Below are 27438 nucleotides of genomic sequence, written 5' to 3'. Positions count from 1 at the left end.
TTCATGGATGGGAAGATTTAATAGTGTTAAGATGTCAATATTATCCAAAGTGATCTACAGGCTCAACACAACCCCTGTCAAAATCCCAATGACATTTTTTTTCAGAAACAGAAAAACTCATCTTAAAATTCATATGGAACATAAGAGACCCCCAAATAAACAAAACTAATTTTGAAAAAGAAGAACAAAGTTGGAGGACTCAAACTTCCTATTTTCAAAACATATTATAAAGCTACAATAATCAAAACAGTGTGGTCCTGGCATAAAGACAGGCAAATAGACCAATGTAATAGAATAGGGAGCCCAGGAATCAGCTCTTATGTATATATGGTCAAGTGGTCTTCAACAAGGGAGCCAGGACCACTCAATGGGGAAAAGAAAATCTATTTAACAAATGGTTTAGGAAAACTGGATGTCTGCATGAAAAGAATGAAGTTAGATCCTTATCTCACACCAGACACAAAAATTAACTCTGGAAAGGATTAAAGACCTAAGCATAACACTTAAAACTTCAAAAATCCTAGAAGAAAACATAGGAGAAAAACTTTATGACACTGGACTTGGCAATGGTTTCTTGGATATGACACCAAAAGCACAGTTGAAAGAAGCAAAAAATAGGCAGAGGGAACTTTATCAAGCTTAAGAAGCTTTGTGCATCCAAGGACACGAGCAACAGAGTCAAAATGCAACCTATGGAATGGGAGCAAATACTTGCAAATCATGTATCTGAAAAGGGGTTAATATCCAGAATAATAAACAACACCTATAACTCAACAACAACAAAAATCAAATAACCCAATTAAAAATGGGCAAAGGACTTGAATAGACATTTCTCCGAAGATGATACACAAAAGCCAACAGGTAGATGAAAAGATGCTCAACATTAATCATCAGAGAAATGCAAAGCAAAACCACAGTGAGTTATCAACTCACACCCATTAGGATGGTGACTAGTTAAAGAAAAAGAACAACAACAGAAAAAAAAAACCCACAAATGATGGCGAGGAGATAGAGAAATTAGAACCCTGTGTACTTTTGATGGGGTCATAAAATGCTGCCACCTCTATATAGAAAACAGGATGGCAGCTCCTCAAAAAAGATAGAAAAGAGAACTAGACTATGATCCTGCAACATCACTTCTGGGTGTATTTCCAGAATAACTGAAAGCAGGGATTTGAAGAACGATGCTACACCCATGTCAATAGCAGCAGTATTCACAGTGGCCAAGAGCTGAAAACACCCGGAATCTACCAGCAGATGGATGGATAAATGAAATGTGGACCGTACGTGCAGTGGAGTAATTTCAGCATGAGGAAGGAAGGAAATGCCATCACACACATGGGGGGACCTTGAAGACCTCATCCGAAGACATCATGTGATGTAAACCAGGCACAAAACCACAAATACCGTGTTTGTCTTCCACTAATACGCGATCTCTAGCATAGTCAGACTCAGAGACACAGAAAATAGAGTGGTGGTCCCCAGGGACTCCGGGAGGAGGAGAAATACCTAATGGGTACGGATGTCTCACATTTGCGAGATGTAAATGTTCCAGAATCTGTTTCATGACACCGTGAATGTGCTCCTCGCCCCTGAGGTGGACACTTAAAGTTGGTTGAGGTGGTGAATTTTATGTCATTTTTTTAAACCTCAATACAAATAATCAAACTTGTTATCGTCATCACTGATCTCATCAGAAAAATCACTGCTGAGAAGCAGCTCATCACAGTACTAGTGACAAGTTCTCTAAAATTCAGATTTTCACATACAACTCAGATGTTATTATTGGCAATGGCTGTTGTCAGTTGTTTTCCTTGAATGATAGGCTTACCCTGTTCATGTCTGAATGAACAAAATATCTGCCGAACACCCGTATCTGGATAACCACCTTTTGTCAGTGGTCCTTTTAAGTAAAAATCGCGCTCCACGAAAAGGAGCTAGTTCAGCTCATAACTCAAATATTGTCTGAACGATTTCCCCGAAGACGAGGGGAGCACTCGGCACGTGGCAGAGTTGTTCTCAGTACTTGCCATTTGTCACCTGTAGTCTCAATTGGTTCCTGTCCCCAGACCGGGTGGCTTGTAAGCAGTAGGGATTTCTGGAGGCTGGAGGTCTGAGATCTGGGGGCCACCGCTGCGGTGTTCTCTGGTGGGAGCCTTGCTCCTGGCCCACAGCCGGCATCTTCTCGCTGCACCGTCACACGGTGGGAGGGCTAGGGAGCCCCATGGGGTCCCTTTCATAAGGGCACTAACCCCATTCACAAGGGCTCCACCCTCATTACCTCAGCGCCCCCAGAGCTCCCAGCTGCTCCCAACGCTATCACTTTGGGGGTAGGATCTCCCCATTTGCAAATCGGGGGACATCAACTATTCAGACTGTAACACACAGAATGTTAAAAAGATGTGTGGTCATCAGAACTTGATAATATTAACGATTTGTGCTGCTTGTCAAGGACATGCTGTTTTTTCTTTTCTTGCCCGCAAGCGTGTGGGCAAAGGGTACCCTGGCGGCTGGTGTGCCTCGGTGGCATGGCCTCCACCGCACCCAGCACTGCACCAGTTCTGCCAGTGCGTCACTGCGAATGTCCCCACAGTGGTCCCGGAGCCAATGACAGGACTCACAAAGGAGGTCTGCAGCCTGAATAGTTCACTGCACGTGCGCTTGCTGTCAAGACATCACGTCAGTGGGGTGCCTGGGTGGCTCAGCGATTGAGCATCTGCCTTTGGCCCAGGTGTGATCCTGGGTCCTGGGATTGAGTCCTGAGTCGGGCTCCTGCATGGAGCCTGCTTCTCCCTCTGCCTGTGTCTCTGCCTCGCTCTCTGTGTCTCTCATGAATAAATAAATAAAATCTTTTAAAAAATGAAATAAAATATTATTTTTAAAAAATGTAGTTATTTATTTGAGAGAGAGAGAGAGAGAGAGAGAGAGCACATGGGCAGGGGGAGGGGGAGAGGGAGAAGGAGCATCTCAAACAGACTCCTCGCAGAATGTGGAGCCTGACTCGGGGCTCGATCCCACAACCATCCCCCCACCCCGAGATCATGACCTGAGCTGAAATCAAGAGTCAGACACTCAGCCAAATGAGCCACCCAGGTGCCCTGAAATAGAATATTACTGAATTCTAAGAGAATACGTTTTTGATAAAATTTGGAGAAATCCCCAAGAAATCAAAATAATATCACAAAACAAACCAACCAAGAGAAACAGATCAGACTTCAGGAAAAAAAGGAGAATCCTTGGGAGAACTGATTGGAGCTGTCCAACAAGAGGCAAGGAGGAGTGAACTGCCCATCGTCAGAGGTAACTAAGCTGGACAACCGTAGGCTGGGTACCATGGAGACTCATCCTCCAGGGGGGAACGAGGCTCAGTGACCTGGAAGCTTCCCCAGCCCTGGGGGTCTACTATCTGGGGCTGCTGTTCACCCCCCAGGCCTCCTCTCCCCAACAGGCTGGAAGCCTTCTTCAAGCTGGGCCCGAGGCCTTCTCCTCCTTGTCCCACTCACCTCTGGGATCTCGGCGTCCCTCTACCTGGTGCCTCCCAAGTGGCTGCGGAGGGAGAGGTCAGGTCTTCACCCCCAGGGACTGAGGTCCAGCGTCCAGCCGGGAATGGAAGCAGCTCGTGATGGGGAGAGAGGCCCTCGCCGGCACCACTTCCTGCAGAGGGGACAGGCTGTGATAACTGCGCCACTGCCCAGCAGCTGCGCCACATGGCGCCATCACTGTGCACAGCCCAGAGCTCGCCTCACGTCTCAACCCTCTTGCTGCCCCGGAAGGTCAGTGCTCCAGTGTCTTTGCAGAGCTAAGGCCTAGAGGTTCCCGGGGTTGGAGACTTTGCTCCTGACCCCAAGCTGGAGGGGACAAAGCCGGAACTCTGCACAGGCCTCTCTCAGGGGCCTGCACGTTGACCCTCTGTGCATCTAAGCCCAAGCGGAGCTGGAGAACTTTCCAGGCCCAGGGAAGACCTTGTGGCAGGTGGCAGAGGGACAAAGGAGGGACAGGCCTAGAGCGCCCGAAGGAGCAGGGGCTGCGAGCCACACCGTGGGGCTGGGAATCCCATCCTGCTGGTTAGTGGCTGTTGATTTGGGGTGAGTGACATCTTGTCCCCTGGCACTCACCGGTGAAATGGAGCCTCAGAGGGTTGCTGGGAGGATGAAATGTTACCAAAAAGGTCAGGACACAGCCCAGGGCTTGGGAGGGCAGGAATGCAGCCCAGGGCCGCCCACCCCCCTCCTGCTTTGGGATGTTTTCCTCCAGAACATGCTCTTCCTTTGCAGGACCTGGGTACCCTGCATATAAGTGACAGCCAACATGGGATTTCTCTTGCTTTAGCAATGAGAAAAATCGCCTTCCTCACTCTGCGTACATTTCCATTCAAAATGCATAGTTGCTATAGCAAAGTTCAGCGACCCAGAACTGGGGCACACGTGCTGGATGTCAGGCTCTCCCAGGACATGATGACAGCCCTGCTGGTGAAGGCCCCACTGGGGGTTGCTTGGAGCCAGGGCTGGAGCTGACCCAAGAGGCTCCACCAGGGGGGCGGGGGGCACTGAGTGAATGAGGAAGTGGGCTCGCAGCTCTGGGGCCACCTTGATCCCTAATCCCAGCTGCCTCCTGGGACTCTTGGAATTGAGTCTTCCCCGATGTTTCCACTGGCTCCGCAGTGGCCTGAAGACAGTGCATTCAATACTTTTTCTAAAAAGGAAGGAGTTAGAAGATAAAGATTCATTCTTGTCTTTGACCTACAGAGACTTGGAGAATAAAGGATACTATCACCAACATAAAGGCAAGCTCTTGCAGAATTGAAAACAGGATTGAGACTTTCAGAATCAGTAGTTAAGAATGAAAGCCCAACATCACTATATTAATGTGTACAAAACATTTTTAAGAGAAGAAAGAACACAAGAAATAAGCACAAAACCCCAAGCACAAACGAAGATAGAGCAGATCAAGTATATCCATTTGGGTTCTAAATAGCTACACTTAATGTCTTTGCTAGAGAAAAAAAACGCTCTCAAATTGGGTTTGAAGACTTTCACCTGCATATCTCCCCACTTACCCACCCATCCACTGATGTGTCCATTCATCAACCCATATATCCAGGAACCTACCCAACTACTTACCCATCCATCTATCCCTCCATCCACCCACCCACCTGCTACCCAACCATCCCTCCATCCACCCATCCATCCACTCACCACCCATCTATCCCTCCATCCACCCATCTATCCATCCACCCATCCACCCACCCATCACCCATCCACCCATGGGTCCCAAAGCAGGTCCTGAAGCACACTGTGACCCAGCTCTAGCCCCACTCTACTGTGGCCCAAGGCAGTCATGATGTCCCAGGAACATGAATCCATCCATCTGTGAGTGGATCTATCCATACATCATGCATCATCTATCCAACACCTTCTGAGCATCCCACTGTGCCAGTGCCCAGGATCCAGAGATGGTTTGACTGTGCTTCTCGCCCTTGATTCCGTCAGCATGCACATGGTGAAGAGCAATCTGGAAACAGACATATTAATAAGATGCAGCTGGTGTGGTGGGGGGGGTCCAACATTGGCATATCTGCAGGGGATGCAGGGGCGCTTCCCAGGAGAGGTGTACTGTGAGCTGGAACTAAAGAGATGACCTTACGCTGGTTTGTGAGCAGAGGCGTTGGGGAAGAGAGCCTCCCCATCAGAGGGAACAGAATGCCTACATCCTGTGGGCAGGGGCTGTGGAAGGAATCTGATATGGGCAGGAAATAACCGAAGACAAGGCAGAGAAAGTTGTAGTTGAGGGACAGATCTAGGGGGTCACTTGGTTCCAGGCTGAGTATTTTGAATTTTATCTTGTGGACATTGGGAGCTCTAAGGTTGTTAAACATGCAGTGACCTGATCATGTTTGTCTTTTATAAATGTTGCTGGGACAGTGGTGGTGGAGGATGGGCTGGAGGAGGCAAGTCTGGAGTTAGGAGGTCGAGAGGAGGTGATTACCGTGGCCCAGGTGAGAGATGGTGGGCCCTGGGTCATGGCATGGCAGTGACGGTCCCAAATCCCCTAGCAAAGCCTATGAACATATGGGTCGGGTGGTTGCTATGGAAACATCAGATATTTCCCTTCTTGCCTGAACAGGGTGACTTGGAGTAGATGTTGGACTTTATAGACGTGAAGGTGGAGCTGGGCTGCCCTAAATGAATATTGCCAATGAGATGTGTGTTCCCGCCCTCCCCTGAGTGACACTTCACCCAGAGAAGGCCATTGCATCAGGGATGAGCAGAGATAGAGCAGCCCTTTCTATCCTGAGGGCGGGATGGGAAGGCATTGAGTTCATTAAGGCTGCTTAGGTCAATTACACCAGTGGGATGAGTGACCTCACATAAGTCTGCAATGCAGCTGTCACTTGGCAGCAGAAACGTGTGACCGAGCAAGAGCTAAAGAGACTTTCAATTCCAGTGCAGGAGTGTCCCTTTCAGAGCACTTACTGCAGTCTCGTCTGCTGGGTGGGGGAAATGCTAACAGCAGGAAAGTAATGGTAACATGGTGCAGACGGTGCTGATGGTGGTGATGGTGGTGATGCTGATGGTGTTGATGGTGGTGATGGTGGTGGTACTGATGGTGGTGATGGTGGTGATGGTGGTGATGGTGGTGGCGCTGATGGCGCTGATGGTGTTGATGGCGTTGATGGTGGTGATGGTGGTGATGGTGGTGATGGTGCTGATGGAGGTGATGGCGGTGATGGAGGTGATGGCGGTGATGGTGGTGATGGTGGTGATGGTGCTGATGGTGCTGATGGAGGTGATGGTGTTGATGGCGGTAATGGTAGTGATGGTGGTGATGGTGCTGATGGCATTGATGGTGTTGATGGTGTTGATGGTGGTGATGGTGGTGATGGTGTTGATGGTGTTGATGGCGGTGATAGTGGTGATGGTGGTGATGGTGGTGATGGTGGTGATGGTGCTGATGGCATTGATGGTGTTGATGGTGGTGATGGTGCTGATGGTGTTGATGGCGTTGATGGCATTGATGGTGGTGATGGTGATGACGGTGGTGATGATGGTGGTGGTGATGGTGATGGTGATGATTATAGTGGTGATGGTGATGGTGATGGTAGTGATGGTGCTGATGGTGGTGATCGTGATGGTGGCAGTGACGTTGATGGTGATGAAGATGATGGTGAGGACTACTAACTTTATGTTGCGCCTATTGCTAGTATCTATTCTAAACACTGTACCTAAACCAACCCCTCTAAGTCCCACAGAAGCCCTGTGAGGAGGCATTCTCATCCCTACTCTACCGGTGGGGAATCCGTGGCACCGGAGAAGTTAACGTGACTTGCCCAATGTTGCACAGCACCCTGGGAGTAGAGCAAGGGCTGGACACCATCAAGCATTCTTGTGACCCAGTAGTTGATGCAGAAAGCAGGAAACATTTTGGAAAAAAGTGTTAGCCCTCAGGAGAGGATAGGAAGTGGGCTGACTCTAAGTGACTGGGACTCCGTCTTTGCTGTGTGCCTAGGCTGGAGTGGGAGAGGGAGGGGGAGGCAGTGAGGACGCGAAGGCTCAGGGGGAGCTGCCCCAAGCCACACACTTCCTGAGTGGTTCCAAGGCAAGAGAGGGAGCTCAAGGCTCGATATGAAGGAAAATTCTTGTCCCTGAAGACCTAGGGGTATAGTGAGCGCCCCACCTGGGAAGGGGTGTAAGTAGAGCGTAATGGTCGTAGTCTAGGGGGCTGGACTTGGGTGACTTCTGTGGCCTCTTTCGACTTTGGGATTCTATTGTCTCCATGACACAGACAGGGAAGCTGAGGCACAGTGAGGCGACTTGTTCATGGATGCGGAGACAGTGGGCAGCGGGTGCCCGGGCTGTTTCCATTCAGCCACCGCTTAGAGCCGGAGCAGGGGACCATGTCTTTCCCACCCCCCCACGTTTCCCTGTGGAGGAACAGCTTTTGGGGGACACCCCTGGGCCTGGCCAGGGAAGGGACTGGTTGTCCTGCAAACTGAACCACCAGGCCGGAGGCGCCTGCCCCGCGCCTGTGATCTCAGGGCCCAAGCGGCTCATCAGCAAGGGCAGCCAGGCAGGCCCTGGGGTGGGAAGAGGCACACAGTGTGGGGCCTTGGGGAGACCAGGTGCCGTGCCCTGCCCGGGTTCCTCTCCCGGGGGCAGCGCCGTCATGACGTCAAGGCACAGGCTGTGGGGCTTGCAGAGCATCGGTTGAACCACTAGGCCATGGCTCAGGGACACGTCTACACAGCCCAGCTCTGGCCGGGGGTTTCCCTAAGGGCTTCCTGCTCAGGGGAGACCCCCGAGGGCACCGGGGTGGGGGCTGTGCTCCCTCCGGGGCCCCCCCACCCCAGGGCCTCTGCTCACCCGCCGCACCCCCTGCTGGCTGGGGCCACCCCTCCTGTGTCCCGGCTCCTCTGCTCATCTAAACAGCTGCTGCTATTCGTTCTGGGTGATTTCCCTTATTTATTGCCACATTTTCGGGAGGCACATAACTCTGTCTTCCAACCATTTTACTGCAGCCTCTTGAAATTGAAACAATTGATCAGGCCTCACTCTCCCCCCTTTGTCCCAGACCCACCCCCAAGCTGCCCCCCCACCCCTTCTCGTTCAAGCCACAATTAGATTTTCATCCATTTTCTCTGAAGAAAAAATTCATCTCTATCTCGGGCCCAGGAGCACCCCTGGAGTCAGGGGGATGTTGCTGGGCGGGGGCCAGGGGAGGGCAGCTGCCTCTGCCCTTCTGGGGGGTGGGCGGCCTTGCTGCTGGCACCTGATGGGGGAGCCCCCGCGGTGGGGTCGGGGCACGGCAGGATGCGCAGGTTGTGCACTGGCCTTTAGAGATGAGGTCGACGAGGTCATAGGCCTGGCAAGTGTCGGGCTCCAGCGTGAAAACTCCCCTGGGTGTCCGAGCGTCAGACAAGGCGCTGACAGGGGGATGGATGCATCCTTGTCGCCAAGACGGTGACAGTCTTGTCCCTGCTCATCTTCCCTCTGTGGGCTACGAGGACACCAAGGACCAAGCTTACAGTTGAAATTCGAGAACTTCTGTGGGCTGAGCTGCGGCCAACCCCCTAGAGAGGGCCAGGCGCTGCCGGGGACCCCAGCTCCCTCGCGATGTGGATGCTGACTGCTCAATACCCCAAAGTGGTGGCGCCTCCTCTCGCCCGCCCCAAGGCCCTGTCAGCTGGTGAAGCCCCCCTTGCTGGCGCGTTTATAGGGGAAGCAGCAACGAGGCTGGGGAACGTCAGCCCTGCCTGGGGCTCTACCAGTGGGGTGGCCAGGGAGACAGGGCCACTGACAAGGGACAGGGGCCCTAGGGAACAGGCTCCCAGCAGGTGAGGATCCCAGCCTGGGTTGTGCCCGCCCGCCTGCCTCTGTGTGCGGCTGGGGAAGGAGCCCCTCCATCTGCCCCTCACCGCAGGGCAGGTGCTGGCTTCCAGGCTCTTCCAGGCTCTTCCAGGCTCTTCTCAAGTGCCTACCCCAGGGGTGCTGGGGGGTGGCACTGGCTCCCATGGACAGGTAGGAACTGCAGCATCTGACAAGGCCAGAGATGCTCCATACCTTGCCGAACAGAGGCCGGGGGAGGAGCTCCTTGCGGGAGCTCCTTGGGAGCAGAGGCCACCTGCAGAGCCTGCACACAGAGAGGCCCTCCCCTCGCTGCCCCCCCACTGCATCCTCCCTACAGCGACCCAGTGCCCCCCTTCCTTCACTGCCCACAAAGGCGACTGAAAGGAGAGGCAGATTCTGGAGGGTGAGCACAGGGCGCAGGGGTCAGCTGCCTGTCCCCATTTTAGAGCCGGGGAACCTGAAGCCCACAGAGTTTCAGGAATGCACTCGAGGACACGGAACCTGAAGTGCCCAAAGCAGCTCCTCTGGCATGAGGCATGGCCTTGTGTCACCCCCGCCCCCACCCCCCCCGCAAGGCCTGGGTGACACGGGAGCGGCTCTTGAGAAATAGCGGAGAACAGCGCTAGCTAGACTTGGGTCCCAGCCACGTGGCGGGCTGTCTGCTCCAAAGGGCCCCTTCTCGGCCATTCCCTGCCCCTGCCACCGATCTGATGCTCCAACCATAGCTTAGTTCCGGGCCCTGAACCGTGCGGGCGGAAGGATGCCCTGTGTGTTCCCGCATGTCACACCCTCTGTGAGATGCACCGTGTGTTTGTGCGAACCCGAGGTCTGCTCCTTTCACTGTGTAACGCACTCCACTCCGTGCGTGTATGACCACTTATTCATCTCCCATTGAACACCATTGGGGTTATTCCCAGTTTCTAGCTAATAGCATGACTTCTTCCTTCCGCGGCCATACACGTCCTCTTCGGTACATCCCCAGGCGTGGAATGGCTGGGTGGATGGTTAATGTACACCTAATTTCTGGATACACTGCCACAAGGTTTTGCAAAGTGGTTTTGCCATTTTCGCCTTACCCACCTCAGGGTGTGAGAGCACCTGTGCTTCCACATCATGCATGCGTGTCACAGAGGACCTTTCCACTCTTAACCCTTCTGGTGAGTGTGAGATGGTGTCTTGTGGTTTTATTTTATTTTTTTAAATATTTATTTATTTATTTTTATGATAGAGAGAAAGAGAGAGAGAGAGAGAGAGAGAGAGAGAGAGAGGCAGAGACACAGGAAGAGGGAGAAGCAGGCTCCATGCTGGGAGCCCGACGTGGGACTCGATTCCGGGACTCCAGGATCGTGCCCTCGGCCAAAGGCAGGCACCAAACTGCTGAGCCACCCAGGGATCCCCCTGTCTTGTGGTTTTAATGTTCACTTCCCTGATGACTAATGAGTCTGTGCACTGGGTGTTTCCTAATTGGCTCAGACTATATCCATTTTTGTGAGTTGCCTATTCACATCTTTTGCCCATTTTTAATCACATTGACTTTTTATTATTGATTTTTGCTTTTCATTTAGTGGTACCTTTGAGGAACGGAAGTTTTAAATCTCTGCAAAATTACATTTTTTTTTCACGATTACTTCTTTGTGTCCTCTCTAAAAATATCTGCCGACCCCTAAATAGTGAAGATATTTTTTCTTCTAGAAAAAATGTGCTGGTTGGTCAGGTGGGTGCTTCAGGAAGAGGGGGTTGGGCCCTGCTGCCTTTGGGAGCCACGATCCTGGGAGTGCGATTCCAGCAGCACAAGCCCCAGATCTCAGGGCACTGGGGGACATAGCCCATGATCCTGTGGTCCCCATGGGATAGGGGGAGGCAGGGAGGGCACAGGACAGCAAGGACCCTCCTGCTACTGAGCAACCCTAAGCTGTGCAGGTCAGCACAGTCCACTGCCCCGGGAGCACCTAGACCAGTGTGGACTGGGAGCTGCGGGTAGTTACTGGGGGAGCTGACTCCAGAGCTGGAGAGCTGGCCTCCACCAGTGTTGTTGTTTCTCCTGGTGTCACTCTGTGCCTGGGATGGAGTGGGACTGCCAGGGAACAGGGGCCTCACGGGGTCAACAGCTCCCACTGAGCTGAAGGGGGTGGGGCATTTCCCCAAGGTGCACACACCTGAGAATCAGCACAGCAGCCCCTCCCGCAGAGGCCAGCTGAGAGAACCAGGGAAGAGGAAGTTCTTGACCGAGCAGCACTGGAAAGCTCTAGGGGAAGTCAAGGGATTTACAGTATATAGAAATAGAGGGTACTCCTCCTAGTTTTTTCTTCCTTTTCTGGTACAACTCGTTTTTATATCAGACTGTAAATTTCCATTTTTTTCTCTTTTTCCACTTTAACTACAATATTTTACCACCTCTTCTTTTTTAAGATTCTTCCTTTTTGACTTTCATATTTCTACAATTACAGGTCCTAGATATATTTTCCACTTCAAGATTCCCTTCAACATAGTCAACTTAATTTTGGAAGATATACAAGATATGTTTTTGTTTGTTTGTTTTGTGTTTTTTGTTTTCTCTGCCTCATTTTGTTCTACAATGGTGGAAGTTAATACCTTCTAAAACATGAACAGCATGCACCCAGAACCAAGGGGTATACCGGCTGGTTTATTCTGTGAGATTCCTCATTCCCATTCTGCCCCCCTCTTTTTTTTTAAATAAACTTATTTTTTATTGGTGTTCAATTTGCCAACATGTAGAATAACACCCAGTGCTCATCCCATCAAGTGCCCCCTTCAGTGCCCGTCACCCAGTCACCACCACCCCCTGCCCACCTCCCTTTCCATCATCCCTAGTTCGTTTCCCAGAGTTAGGAGTCTCTCATGTTCTGTCTCCCTTTCTGATATTTCCCACTCATCTTTTTCTCCTTTCCCCTTCATTCCCTTTCACGATTTTTTATATTCCCCAAGTGAATGAGACCATATAATGTTTGTCCTTCTCCGATTGACTTATTTCACTCAGCATAATACCCTCCAGTTCCATCCATGTCGAAGCAAATGGTGGGTATTTGTCGTTTCTAATGGCTGAGGAATATTCCATTGTATACATAGACCACATCTTCATTATCCATCATATTTTGATGGACACTGAGGCTCCTTCCACAGTCTGGCTATTGTAGACATTGCTACTATAATCATCGGGGTGCAGGTGTCCCGGCATTTCACTGCATCTGTATCTTTGGGGTAAATCCCCAGCAGTGCAATTGCTGGGTCATAGGGCAGGTCTATTTTTAACTCTTTGAGGAATCTCCACACAGTTTTCCAGAGTGGCTGCACCAGTTCATATTCCCACCAACAGTGCAAGAGGGTTCCCCTTTCTCCACATCTTCTCCAACATTTGTGGTTTCCTGCCTTGTTAATTTTCCCCATTCTCACTGGTGTGAGGTGGGATCTCATTGTGGTTTTGATTTGTATTTCCCTGATGGCCAGTGATGTGGAGCATTTTCTCATGTGCTTGTTGGCCATGTCTATGTCTTCTTCTGTGAGATTTCTGTTCATGTTTTTTGCCCATTTCATGATTGGATTGTTTGTTTCTTTGCTGTTGGGTTTAATAAGTTCTTTATAGATCTTGGATACTAGCCCTTTATCAGATGGGTGATTTGCAAATATCTTCTCCCATTCTGTAGGTTGTCTTTGAGTTTTGTTGACTGTTTCTTTTGCTGTGCAAAAGCTTCTTATCTTGATGAAGTCCCAATAGTTCATTTTTGCTTTTGTTTCTCTTGCCTTGATGGATGTATGTGGCAAGAAGTTACTGTTCTGCCCCCCTCTTTTATCTCATTTATGTTTTCGTGGTCAATGTTGGGGCTTTCTACAAGTGTTTCTGGTTTATATACATTTGGGACTGAGCATCTTCTAACATACAGAACTTAATATACTCAGAACCAAGAGGATCACCCTCTAGGACCCCTCAGGTAAACTACATTCTCCCTCCACTACAACTTTGTCACCACCACCATCTCCCAGTCCCCGCCCTTTTTTCTTCTCCTTTTTTCTTTTTCTTTTTTTCCCCCTCTTCTCCTTTGGGATTCTTGGCCTTTTATTTTCTACTACTTTGTTTTAAGGTTTGCTTTTCACTTTAGTGGTCCTTTTGTTTTATTTCTTTCTTATCTTTGTTTTCAATTTCTGGTCTCTGACCTCATCAGAATCATCTAGGCTGAAATTTACTTAGGTCATGGTTGATATTCTTAAATCTTTTTTTAAAAAATTTATTTATAATAGTCACAGAGAGAGAGAGAGAGGCAGAGACACAGGCAGAGGGAGAAGCAGGCTCCATGCACCGGGAGCCTGATGTGGGATTCGATCCCAGGTCTCCAGGATCGCGCCCTGGGCCAAAGGCAGGCGCCAAACCACTGCGCCACCCAGGGATCCCAGGTCATGGTTGATATTCTTGACTTAGCCTGCTCATACAGCCACTCTGCACTGAGCAAACTGATGAAAGAACTCATCACAAAAGAGAGAATCAGAAACAGTACTCTATGCCACAGAGTTACAGAATTTAGATTACAATTCGATGTCAGTAAGCCAATTCAGAAGCACAATTATAAAGCTACTGGTGGCTCTGGTAAAAAGCATAAAGGAATCAAGAGACTTCATGACTGCAGAATTTGGATCTAATCAGGCCAAAATTAAAAATAAAATAAATGAGATACAATCCAAACTGGAGGTCCCAATGATGAGGGTTAATGAGGTAGAAGAAAGAGTGAGCAACATAGAAGACAAGTTGATGGCAAGGAAGGAAGCTGAGGAAAAAAAGAGAAACACAATGAAAAAACCATGAGGAAAGGTTAAGGGAAATAAATGATAGCCTCAGAAGGAAAAATCTACATATAATTGGGATTCCAGGGAGTGCCTAGAGGGACAGAGGGCCAGAAAACATATTTGAACAAATCATAGCTGAGAACTTCCCTAATTTGGGGAGGGAAACAGGCATTCAGATCCAGGAGATTGAGAGGTTACCCCCCCAAAATCAATAAAAACCATTCAGCGCCTCAACATTTAATAGTGAATCTTGCAAATTCCAAAGATAAAGAGAAAATTGTTAAAGCAGCAAGAGACAAGAGATCCCTAACTTATGTGAGGAGAAATATTAGGTGAACAGCAGACCTCTCCACAGGGACCTCGCAGGCCAGAAAGGGCTGGCAGGATATATTCAGGGTCCTAAATGAGAAGAACATGCAGCCAAGAACACTCTATCCAGCAAGACTCTCATTCAGAATAGAAGAGATAGAGAACTTCCAAGATAGGCAGAAACTGAAAGAATATGTGACCACCAAACCAGCTCTGAAAGAAATATTAAGGGGGACTCTGTGAAAGAAAGAGGACGTCCAAAGAAATAATCCACAAAACAGAGACTCAATAGGTGTTATGATGACATTAAATTAATATATTTCAATAGTTACTCTGAATGTGAATAGGCTAAATGATTCCATCAAAAGACGCAGGGTGTCAGACTGGATAAAAAAACAGGACCCATCTATTTGCTGTCTACAAGAGACTCATTTTAGACCTAAGGACACCTCCAGCCTGAAATGAAAGTTGGAGAACCATTTACCATTCAAATGGTCCTCAAAAGAAAGCAGGGGTGGCAATCCGCATATCAGATAAATTAAAGTTTATCCCAAAGACTGTAGTAAGAGATGAAGAAGGACACTATATCATACTTAAAGGGTCTATCCAAAAAGAAGACCTAACAATCATGAATATTTATGCCCCTAAGGTGGGAGCTGCCAAGTATATCAATTAATAACCAAAGTCAAGATATACTTAGATAATAATACACCAATATTGGGAGACTTCAACACAGCACTTTCTGCAAATGACAGATATTCTAAGCACAACATCACCAAAGAAACAAGAGCTTTAAATGATACACTGGACCAGATTATTTCACAGATATTTACACAACTTTACATCCAAACGCAACTGAATACACATTCTTCTCAAGTGCACATGGAACTTTCTCCAGAATAGAGCACATACTGGGTCACAAATCAGGTCTCAACTGATACCAAAAGATTGGGATTGTCCCCTGCATATTTTCAGACCATAATGCTTTGAAACTTGAACTCAATCACAAGAAGAAATTTGGAAGAAACTCAAACACGTGGAGGTGAAAGAGCATCCTGCTAAAAGATGAAATGGTCAACCAGGAAATTAGAAAAGAATTAAAAAGATTCATGGAAACTGATGAAAATGAAGATACAACCATTCAAAACCTTTGGGACACAGCAAAAGCAGTCCTAAGAGGGAAATACATCGCAATGCAATCATCCCTCAAAAAACTGGAAAAAACTCAAATACACCAGCTAACCTTGCATCTAAAGGAGCCAGAGAAAGAACAGCAAAAAAAACCTACACCCAGCAGAAGAAGAGAGTTAATAAAGGTTCTAGCAGAACTCAATGAAATAGAGACCAGAAGAACTGTGGAACAGATCAACAAAACCAGGAGTTGGTTCTTTGAAAGAATTAATAAGATAGATAAAATATTAGCCAGCCTTATTAAAAAGAGAATAGAAAAGTCTCAAATTAATAAAATCACAAATGAAAAAGGAGAGATTACAACCAATAGCAAGGAATTGAAAACGATTTTAAAAACATATTATGAGCATCTATACACCAATAAATTAGGCAATCACAAGAAATGGACACATTTCTGGAAAACCACACACTACCAAAACTGGAACAGGAAGAAATAGAAAACCTGAACAGGCCAACAACCAGGGAGGAAATTGAAGCAGTCATCAAAAGCTTCCCAAGACACAAAAGTCCAGAGCCAGATGGCTTCCCAGGGAAATTCTATCAAACATTGTTTAAAGAAGAAACAATACCTATTCTACTAAAGCTGTTTTGAAAGATAGAAAGGGATGGAGTATTTCCAAACTCATTTTATGAGGCCAGCATCACCTTAATTCCAAAACCAGACAAAGACCCAAAAAGAATTATAGATCAATATCCTTGATGAACTCAGATGCAAAAATTCTCACAAGATACTAGCCAATAGGATCCAACAGTACATTAAGAATATTATTCACCATGACCAAGTGGGATTTATCCCCAGGATGCAAGGCTGGTTCACTCATGAAACAATCAATGTGATAGATCATATCAGCAAGAGAAAAAACAAGAACCATATATGATCCTTTCAATAGATGCAGAGAAAGCATTTGACAAAATACAGCATCCATTCCTGATCAAAACTCTTCAGAGTGTAGGGATAGAGGGAACATTCCTCAGCATCCTAAAAGCCATCTACGAAAAGCCCACAGCAGATATCATTCTCAATGGGGAAACACTGGGAGCCCTTCCCCTAAGATCAGAAACATGACAGGGATGTCCACTCTCACCACTGCTATTCAACATAGTAGAGAAGTCCTAGCTTCAGCAATCAGACAACAAAAAGAAATAAAAGGCATTCAAGAGCAGCCCAGGTGGCTCAGTGGTTTAGCGTCGCCTTCAGCCCAGGGCGTGATCCTGGAGATCCGGGATTGAGTCCCGCATTGCGCTCCCTGCATGGAGCCTGCTTTTCCCTCTGCCTGTGTCTCTGCCTCTCTCTCTCTCTCTCTCTCTCTCTCTCTCTGTCTCATGAATGAATAAGTAAAATCGTTTAAAAAAAAAAAGGCATTCAAATTGGCAAAGAAGAAGTCAAACTCTCCCTCTTCGCAGATGAAATGATACCGAACAAAGAAAACCCAAAAGACTCCACCCCAAGATTGCTAGAGCTCATAGAGCAATTCGGCAGTGTGGCAGGAGACAAAATCAATGCCCAGAAATCAGTGGCATTTCTGTACACTAACAATGAAACTGAAGAAAGAGAAATTAAGGAATCAGCCCCATTTACAATTATACCCAAAAGCACTAGATACTGGAATAAACCTAACCAAAGAGGTAAAGGATCTATACCCTCAAAACTACAGAACACTTCTGAAAGAAATTGAGGAAGACACAAAGAGATGGAAAAATATTCCATGCTCTTGGATTGGAAGAATTAATATTGTGAAAATGTCAATGCTACCCAGGGAAATTTACACATTCAATGCAATCCCTATCGAAATACCATGGACTTTCTTCACAGAGTTGGAACAAATCATCTTAAGATTTATGTGGAATCAGAAAAGACCCTGAATAGCCAGGGGAATATTGAAAAAGAAAACCAGAGCGGGGGGCATCACAATGCCAGATTTCAGGTTGTACTACAAAGCTGTGGTCATCAAGACAGTGTGGTACTGGCACAAAAACAGACACATAGATCAATGGAACAGAACAGAGAATCCAGAAATGAGTCCTCAACTCTATGGTCAACTAATATTTGATGAAGCAGGAAAGACTATCCAACAGGAAAAGGACACTCTCTTCAATAAATGGTGCTGGGAAAACTGGACAGCCACGTGCAGAAGAATGAAACTAGACCATTCTCTTACAGCATACACAAAGATAAAAACAAAATGGATGGAAGATCTAAATGTGAGACAAGAATCCATCCAAATCCTAGAGGAGAACACAGGCAACACCCTTTTTGAACTTGGCCACAGCTACATCTTGCAAGACACATCCATGAAGGCAAGAGAAACAAAAGCAAAAGTGAATTATTGGGACTTAATCAAAATTAGAAGCTTTTGCACAGCAAAAGAAACAGCAAAACTGAAAGACAACCTACAGAATGGGGGAAGATATTTGCAAATGACCTATCAGATAAAGGGCCAGTATCCAAGATCTATAAAGAACTTATTAAACTCAACAGCAAAGAAACAAACAATCCAATCATGAAATGGGCAAAAGACATGAACAGAAATCTCACAGAGGAAGACATAGATGTGGCCAACACGCACATGAGAAAATGCTCCACATCACTGGCCATCAGGGAAATACAAATCAAAACCACAATGAGATCCCACCTCACACCAGTGAGAATGGGGAAAATTAACAAGGCAGGAAACCACAAATGTTGGAGAGGATGCGGAGAAAAGGGAACCCTCTTACACTGTTGGTGGGAATGTGAACTGGTGCAGCCACTCTGGAAAACTGTGTGGAGGTTCCTCAAAGAGTTAAAAATAGACCTGCCCTACGACCCAGCAATTGCACTGCTGGGGATTTACCCCAAAGATTCAGATGCAATGAAACGCCGGGACACCTGCACCCCGATGTTTCTAGCAGCAATGTCCACAATAGCTAAACTGTGGAAGAGCCTCGGTGTCCATCGAAAGATGAATGGATAAAGAAGATGTGGTTTATGTATACAATGGAATATTCCTCAGCCATTAGAAAGGACAAATACCCATTTGCTTCAACGTGGATGGACCTGGAGGGTATTATGCTGAGTGAAATAAGTCAATCGGAGAAGGACAAACATTATATGGTCTCATTCATTTGAGGAATCTAAAAAATAGTGAAATGTAATAAAGGGGAAAGGAGAGAAAATGAGTGGGAAAAATTATAGAGGGAGACAGAACATGAGAGACTCCTAACTCTGGAAAACGAACAAGGGGTAATCGAAGGGGAAGTGGGCCTGGGGGCCTGGGGTGACTGGGTGACGGGCACTGAGTGGGGCATTGATGGGATGAGCACTGGGTGTTCTACTATATGTTGGCAAATCGAACTCCAATAAAAAACATACACACACACACAAAAAAAAAGAGAAAGAAAAGATTTGCTCTTGCCTCCTGAATTGCTCTTGTACCTCAGCTGAATATATATGTGTGGATCTATTCTGGACTCTATTCTATTCCATTGATGTATTTGTCTTTGCACTAATACCACACAGTCTTAATTATTGTAGCCTTATGGTAAATCTTGAAATCAGACAGTGCCCTTCAACTTTATTCTTTTTTTCCTAAGATTTTCTTGGATATTCTAAGTCCTTTACACTTCCAGTTTATTTTATTTTTAAAAAATATTTTATTTATTTATTCATGAGAGACACAGAATGAGAGAGAGAGAAGCAGAGACACAGGCAGAGGGAAACGGGCTCCATGCAAGGAGCCTGATGTGGGGCTTGATCCCAGGTCTCCAGGATCACACCCTGGGCTGAAGATGGTGCTAAACCGCTGAGCTACCCGGGCTGCCCTCCACTTCCAGTTTAATTTTAGATTTGCTTTGAAATTTCCTTTAAAAATGTGCTGAGATTTTATTGGGATTAGGTGAACTCTAGAGACCAGCCTAGGGAGAATTGACATCTTCACAATACTGCATTTTCTAATCTATGAATATGGCATACTTGCTCACGTATTTGGAAAAATTAATTTTCCTCAATATGTTTTATAGTTTATGATGTAAAGGTCTTGCACATCTTTAGCTAGATGGGTCCTTAGCCATTGGCTATGTTTTGATCCTGTTATAAATGGTATTTAAAGTTTTCATTTTGCCATTGTTCATTACTAACATAAAAATAAAAGAGACTTTTGTCACTCCAGCTTTATATTTTGTGATTTTGATAAGTTTGCTTGTTAATTTTAGTAGTTTTTCTCATAGTTTCCTTAGGATTTCTGTATACACAGTCATATCTGCCCATAAAGACAATTTTACCTTTTGCTGTTCAATCTTTCTCCCTTTTGCTTCTTTTCTAGCCTCACCGAACCAGGTAGGACCTCCCCAGTAATGGTAAAATGGTGATGTGGTGAAGGAGGATATCTTGCCTTGTTCCTAATCTTAAAGTGTTCAATATTTTTCAGTTTGATGTTAGGTGTAGGGTTTTCATTTTCTTCTTTTTTGTTGCTGGTAGATACTTTCGATTAGATTGAGAAGTTTCTTCTAGTTCATTTTTCTGAGACCTTTCTTTTCAATCATGAGTGGGTATTGAATATTATTAAGTGCATTCTCTGTATTTATTGAGATGATAATGTTTTTTTCTCCTTTATTCTATTGATTTGGTGAATTACACTGAAGTTTTTTTTTTTTTAAAGATTTTATTTCTTTGTTCATGAGAGACACAGAGAGAGGCAAAGGTACAGGCAGAGGGAAAAGCAGGCTCCCTGCGGGGAGCCCAATGCGGGACTCGATTCCAGGACCCTGGGATCACGACCTGTGCCAAACCTCAACCACTGAGCCACCCAAGTGCCCCTACATTAAGTTTTAAATGTTAAACCAACCTTGCACCTTGAATAAATCCCATTTGTTTATTACACACACTCACACGTGCACACACACACACACACAGGTTTTGATTTGCTAATACTTTGTTCAAAATTTTTACATCTATGATTTTAAGACATATTGACCTGTCATATTCTATTTTTTAGAAATTTTAAACTTGTTTTATTTAAATTCATTTACTTAACATAATGTATCATTATTTTCAGATATAGAGTTCAGTAATTCATCAGTTGCATATAACACCCAGTGCTCATTACATCACATGCCTTCCTCAATGCCCATCAACTAGTTACCCCTCCAGCAACCCTCAGTTTGTTTCCTATGGTTAAGAGTCTCTTATAGTTTGTTCCCTTTCTGATTTCATCTTATTTTATTTTCCCATCCCTTCTTTTGTGATCCTCTGTTTTGTTTCTTAAATTCCACATATGAGTGAAACCATATCATAATCGTCTTTTTCTGATTGATTTATTTTGCCTAGCATAGTACCTTCCAGTTCCATCCATGTCATTGTAAATAGTAAGATTTCAGCCTTTTTGATGGCTTAGTAACCTTTGACAAAGCAGGAAAGAATATCCAATGGAAAAGGTCTCTTCACCAAATGGTGTTGGGAATATTTTGATTTAATTTTATACCATCTGACAGTCCTGCTTGCTAATTGGAGTACTTATTCCATACACATTTTTAAAAATATTTTATTTATTTATTCATGAGAGAGAGAGATAGAGAGAGAGGCAGAGACACAGGCAGAGGGAGAAGCAGGTTCCATGCATGGAGCCCGGTGTGGGACTCGATCCCGGGACTCCAGGATCGAACCCTGGGCTGAAGGCAGGCACTAAACTGCTGAGCCACCCAGGGATCCCCTTATTCCATACACATTTAATTAGCTTACTGATAAAGTTTGATTTAAGTCTACTTTCTTGCTATTTATTTTCTATTTGTGCTATCTGTTCTCTATTTATAATTTTTCTTGAATTTTAGTGTTTTAAAATATTTCATTGTATGTCTTCTCTTGGCTTGTTAGTACCTCTTTTCTTTGAAGTGGTTGCTCTAGGTTGCTCTATTACAACACAAACTTTTAAATGATCACCATCCACCTTGCATTAATATTATACCACCTCAAACATGATATAAGAACATCACAACTTTATAAATCCCATTAAACTCTTATACCCTTTGTGCTCTTATAATGTCGTATATTTTATTTCTACATGTTATAAACCCCACAGTGTTCTAATATTTTTGCCTTGAACAGTCCATAATCTTTGTTCATTCATTCTTACCATGTTTTCCTTTAAATTAGTTAACAAAATGATAATAAAAATTTAAGGTTGCTGTGTGTTAATTCCAACAATGTGGATCACCTGTGCATCTGCTCCTATTAACTGTTTTATCTCTTGGTTCTTGGTCACATTTTCAACCAAGAGTCCAGCTGCTGGGCTGGCCTCACTGCTGGTTAGTTTTAGTTGATGTCTGATTTCAAATATGTTGATATGGGGTCAGGCCCTTTCTTTCTGCAAGGCCCAGGAGACTATATTAATCTCTCTTTGTCCTCAACCCTAAACTCCAATTTCTCTTGCAACTTCCATGGAGGGGCTAATCTCTGGTCCTATCAGAAGTTGAGCTTGTCGGGAACCAGCTAGAGCTTTGATTAATTTTAGTTCACCCAGAGATTCCACTGTTTTGAGAATAAAGTCAGACACCCTTTCATCCCCAGCAGGACCCTGGACCCTAAACATCATGAATCTTCAAGGTCTCTCTGCTTTCCAACCTCACCCCCATCTGCCCAGTATCAAGCAATAGGGATTATTTTTACCATTGGGGCACTTTCAAATTCCAGTCTGCCCATGAAGCCCACAGTGCTTTAAAAGTTTGGCTGGTTTCTCCTTGAGCTTGAAGTCTCATTGCCTATGGCAGTTAGAAGCGTGAGGCCCCAGACTTGGTGGCCACCCCACATCAGATGGCAGACATTGGTCTTGGGTCATCTATGAAGGCCTTGTTTTTCTCTGGAATTTGGTTCCTTTAGACTTTTCTTCCATTTATAGCCCTTTGAAGACTTATAGAGTGCAGTTTTGTGGTTTATGTGGTATTTTCTTGCTGTTATGGCAGAGTAATGGTCATCTTTCCATCATAACTCAAAGCAGAGCTCTGCTGCAGAGGGAGTTTTGGTGCATGGCTGGGAAGTGAGAGGCATCACTAAGGGGAAAAGTAGGAGAAAGAGGACTCTCGAACGTTAATGGAGAGTGAGTATGAGGCCAAAGTAAGCTCCATGGGCCTCTGCTCTGGAGAGTCCTTGAGTCCCCAGCAAGGTGTGGGAGCTAAGAGCTCTCTTATGGTCTTGGGCCAGAATCAACCCCAGGCTTCTGGACAAAGCAAATAAATCCCTCTTGCAGTTTCCTGGAGCCCTGAGGACAGCCAGATAGTAACATCAAGGGAATGTGAGCTCACAATGAAGATTTTACCAACACATCATGAAATAAGCTTCCACGAGCAAGAGGTAGCAGAACAGCAAGCAATGGATATGATACCCAAGGATTTTATTATCAGGATTCTCGTGCAGCATGTTTATGTCCAAAATGCTTAAAGAAATTAAAGCTGGAGTCTGTCATTGAGAGAATCTGTCACTGATGACCAGGAAGCAGGGAGCTGTGTTCTTCCGTCTGCCTGGTGGCCTCCAAGGGGACCCAGGGAATAAGTCTGCTGTCTTTGGAGCTCGGGAGTAAGCCTTCTAGGAGTGCCCAGGGGGCTGGATACTTGTCACGACGAATGTGACCTGGTGGCCATGCTGCCCTCATAGACATGCCAAGGACCAAGGAGGCCCACAGGACCCTGCCTCAGAGCTCTCTGAGCCAGCGCACCCCTGCCTGCTCCCCGGAGAAGATTCTGGGGACATGGCTGTATTATGAATGCCCCCAGCCCCTGCTTCCAAGGTTGGTTCCTTTTACAATGAACTCACATAGCTCGAGACATCCCATCCCTCCGGAGAATCTGGATGCTGCTCTCAAGAGGTCTCCACCCTGAAGATGAGCTGAGTGGCAGTGAAGAAAGAGGGACTGTGCTCTTGGCCATGCGACAGGTTGGCAGGGACAGCCTTCCAGGTGACATCCCCGCTGGCCAGCCGGGATCTTGACCGTGACTCATGTGGGCGTGGCTAGGCAGGCTGGGTCAGTGTGGCCTACAGCAGGTTATGGTGGGGCCCAGCCGGCCAGTGCAGGCATCCCGGGTGCCTGTGCCCTGGGAGTAAGATGTCTGTCCTTGTGGCCATTTCAGTGGGGCTGGGGCCAGGGTGAAGTGAGGCAGGCCAAGGGTGCCAGGTTCAAGGATGTGCGTCTCGCAGGATCACACAGGGTCTGTGCTGTTGCTCCATCTTCCACCTTGTACCCTGGTCACCTCCCTCCCATGACCCTGGACCCGGCCCTGCTCTGGAGGCTCGGCATAGGCGTCCTCACTGTCGTCTGAGGGGCAGGAGAGGCTGGGGTGAGTTGGGCCCTGCCCCCCCCATTCATGCATGGCTCCTGGGGTCCCGAGCTCTCCTGAGTCCACCAGCCCATCTGTCACCTGCGGGTGACGCTGTCCTACTTCCCAGATGTGGGATGTGAGCGGAGCCAGCACCAGGAGGGCCCAGCAATCGTGAATAATTTTCTTATGGGATGACTAGAGCCTAAAGGAGGACCTGCCATGGGGGGCAGGGAGCGCCCAGCCCATTTCACAGGTCAGGACACTGAGGCCCAGAGCTTGACTCTTGACACCTGCTGTCAGTGGAGGATTGGTGACCCTCTCGGCAGGTGGGACTGCCAAGGATGACAATGGTGGATTCAAATCTGACCAGAATCGCTTGAAGTCAGTAGAGACGTGGGCCTGCCCTTCAGGGGGAAACTCAGGATGGAGCCTTGGGCTGGCTTTCAGATCCAGTGAGCCTGACTTTCTTGGGGGAGGCATGAAGGGCCCACCTGAGTCCTGGGAACGTCCTGTTCCCTCGCTGGTGGCTGCCCAAGGCGGGGCTTGGCAGGTGGTGTCCTTGTCTATACCCAGTGGGATAGCCTGCATTCTGGGGCCAAAGACAGGCCTCGGGGACCATGCCCACCCTTTGCAGGACCATGGTGACAGCATTTATACCAACACGCCATGTTCTCTCACCCCTCTGGCAGCCCTACAAAGTGGGGGCTCAATCTCAGGATACAGTCCTGGGGAAAGTCTGCAAACTGCCACCTGCCACCTGCCACGGGGCGGCAGGCCTCGAACCTGGGTCTCTCTGGCTCCAGGGCGGTCCTGATATCTGTGGCCTGGTCGTCAGCAGAACTGTCCAGAGTTTGATAGGAGGGCAGTGTTCCAGGACAGGAGGAGGGGGGCTCCAAAATGCAGCGTGCTGCGGAGCATCAAGGAAGGGCTCTAGAAGTGCAGATCTTCAAGGGCCGCTTACGCTCAGGAGCCCTCAGGCTGTGTCCCGAGACCCCCACCCTACTTCCCTCCAGAACCCCAAGCAGGCCCAGTGCGGGAGCTCACTTCTGAGGTGGTCAGATGGGCTTGGGGCTCAGGTATGAACAGGCCTGACCTCGGCCAAACCAGAGTTTCCCCAAACCCAATGCAAGTACTTGTCTTGAAGGTCTGAGGGGCATAGAGGGAGCGAGAGGGGTCCCCAAACCCCAGGGAACTGAGTGTATTTCCCAGCAGCAGGGAAGTCATCGTGGCACGGTGCATGGGAAACTGGGCTCTACCCTCATCTGGCATCTCGGGTGAGTCCTGTAACTCCATGCACCCCGTTCCGCAGCCGACGGATGGAAATACTCCCTCTGTGTGGGTCTGAACTGGAAGCAAGCTGTCCGGTCCCGGTGTTGTTATTGCCATAATACTAATGATGGCGACACCGCACTACTTTACTATTTTCCGCAGCGATCACAGCTCCTCCTTGTGCGGAGAGCACGGCGGAGCTTGGCTGTACCCACTGTGCAGATGAGAACATGGAGGTGCAGAGGACAGTGTGTAGGGCGGCGGGAGGCCTACCTGGTGGCGAGTCCAGGTCCTGGTGCTGCTTCTCCAGGGAGCATCGTGCCTAACCAGTCCTGGGGCCGCCCAGTAGCCGAGCCCTGAGCCCTCGGGGGCACCGCCAGGTCGAAGGCCGGTCCTGGGACCTGTGAGCCCCGCACACAGAAGAACCCCAAGGGGGGTTTGGTCTCCACTGCCCGTGCCGTCTGGGTGTGCTTGGGCCTGTTGATTGGTTTGGGGGCAGATGCAGGAGCCCCGAGGGCATGGCCCCAGGGGAAGCGGCAGGATAGGAGCCAAGGCAGGGCGGTCAGGATAGGGATGTGCGGCCCGGGCTGTGGTTGGGAGGGAGGCCGGGGCGGGCTGACCAGCCTCCTGCCCGTTGCCGTCCGGGGAAGATGGGAAGGGAGCCCAGGGCTCAGGGGAGGCCTAGGAGGAGAGGCCCCGGGGCAGGAGGGCGCTCCCCTCCCTCGGCACCAGCCCGCGCATCTGATTTATTGCTGCAGAAACGCATTCCAGGGACGAGCTGTACCAGCCGAGCAGCATCGAGGACGCGGGGACTCGGCCGCCCTGGACTCGCAAACAGCCCGCGCTCTGAATAGAGACCCTTTGTTCAGCGAGGCCGCACCAAGGGGGGCGCTTGGCAGCGGGTGCCCACGGAGGCCTGGAACCAAGTGTCCATTCTAAGTGAAGCATTTTAATCGAGAATCTATGCACTCTATTTGAATAAAAATGTGCGTCCGCCCACAACTCAGCCCTCTCCCCAGCGTTCCATGTTAATAGATCATTAATACTCTGTGAATGGGTAATCATCTTCTCGGAAAACAAATGCAAGGGCATAAAAGGAAAATTTTGGTTGTTTAAACTAAAAAAAAACCATGGTAATCGGGAAGGGAGAGCTGTGCTCACAGAAACAGCCTTCTTGGGTCCCCGGGTTTCGGGGTGGGGAGGTGGGCACAGAGGCCTGGGCAGCGCCTTGGGGTACAGCCCCCACCTGCGCCCTGGCCCCCACCCCCCAGGGGCCCGAGGCTCCCTGCCCTGCAGAGGGCGCTCCAGGACCCCTTCCCCTCTCCCGCCCCCCCCACAGGGCGACCCCAAGACTTGCCCGGATCCAGCTCTTGTGAAAAAGCCTCTGTAAGGCTGGGTAGGGCTCCCCTGTCCGGGCCCCTGTACGCTAAGCTGATGGGACCAGATGATGCGTTTGTTGGCTCATTCATTGTCCCACAGTCAGGCAAGCTCCAGGCTGGGCAGCAGGTGGCTCTCTTGAGGACGCTGCTGCAGCTGTGACTTTAGTTTTTAAAAATTTTTTAAAAAGATTTTGTTTATTTATTCACGAGAGACACAGAGAGAGGCAGAGACACAGGCAGAGAGAGAAGCAGGCCCCCAGTGGGGAGCCCGATGCGGGACTCGATCCCAGGACCTGCCCTGAGCTGAAGGCAGATGCTCAACCCCTGAGCCCCCCAGGCACCCCGTAGCCGTGACCTTACGAGTGGACACGTCGCTTTTGAGGCAGGAGGGACGAGTTTCAAGCTCACTTGCATGTTTCTCACCAGCCTGGTGTTGGTCACCCTAACTCTTCTCTTTAAACAGCAATGCATGTGCCGCTCGGTCCAGTCCTGATGGCTCCCTGGGACACCGGGTGTTTGCAGCTCCCCGAGGACGTGGCACGGGGAGCAGGAAGCGGGTTCCTGAGGCCTCCTCCCCACCGGCTGGCAGCCTGAGGCTCGCTGCACCGTCGGGGCCTCTGGGCCGTGTGCGTGGGCCAGGCCTGAGGGCCGGGCCTGCCTGCTTTGCTCGTGCTGTGTATTAAGCACCTAGGGCAGTGCCTGGTGCCCCGTGGGTGCTCAGGGAACACTGCGAATGAATGAATGAATGAATGAATGAATGAGTGAATGAGACCTTGTCCCCGCCCTCTGGACCTTCCAGCACAGAGCAGAAGCCACAATACTGTGTGAAGCAGGGGCTGGCGCTCAAAGCCCAAGTCTCAGTCCCTCCC

At 48.2% G+C, this 27438-nt stretch overlaps 1 long non-coding RNA gene across 1 annotated transcript; it reads right to left on the bottom strand.

Annotated features, from left to right (window-relative positions):
- LOC140595934 (uncharacterized) lies at positions 1-25912 on the bottom strand. The gene is made up of 5 exons (XR_011997918.1): positions 25464-25912; positions 8767-8994; positions 5413-5511; positions 3504-3654; positions 1-2375 (listed from the first exon to the last, which is right to left on the bottom strand). It is a non-coding gene; the product is annotated as an uncharacterized lncRNA (long non-coding RNA).
- Positions 25913-27438: the final 1526 nt, after the last annotated feature.

This window comes from Vulpes vulpes, chromosome 16 (assembly GCF_048418805.1).
Source record: "Vulpes vulpes isolate BD-2025 chromosome 16, VulVul3, whole genome shotgun sequence".
Taxonomy (NCBI): Eukaryota; Metazoa; Chordata; class Mammalia; order Carnivora; family Canidae; genus Vulpes; species Vulpes vulpes.
This window is presented reverse-complemented; position numbering and strand designations above follow the sequence as displayed.